Raw genomic sequence first — 418 nt, forward strand, 5'->3', positions numbered from 1 at the left:
TGTATATGTATTAATATGTCAATATTTTACACCTTCTACTCATCAGCTTTAAGAATTAGCTAGTCATTGTGAGAATAAGGTAGTAGGCGGGAACATTCTCAAGTTCTTGGCAGGCCTAAAGTCTGTGCTTGTTCAACTTGAGGCGACACTGGTCACGACGCTTCACAAAGTCGTCCCAATACTAAAATAGCACCATATTGCCATATCTCGACATGATCCCCAGTATACTGTAGCCTTGACGATGAGAATGAAATATTACTCCAACATCGCGTGCCGTACTATCATTCTGTAGAACTTATGGCTGTAGTTCTGAATCTTCAAACTAAAAAATGTCTTCAGATATTCTAGTGGGGTTCCAGGAGCAGGCCATAGGCTGGATCAACTACTGTCTATTGAATCTATTCGAATCACAGCCTGG

Source organism: Sphaeroforma arctica (assembly GCF_001186125.1).
Source record: "Sphaeroforma arctica JP610 unplaced genomic scaffold supercont1.395, whole genome shotgun sequence".
Taxonomy (NCBI): domain Eukaryota; class Ichthyosporea; order Ichthyophonida; genus Sphaeroforma; species Sphaeroforma arctica.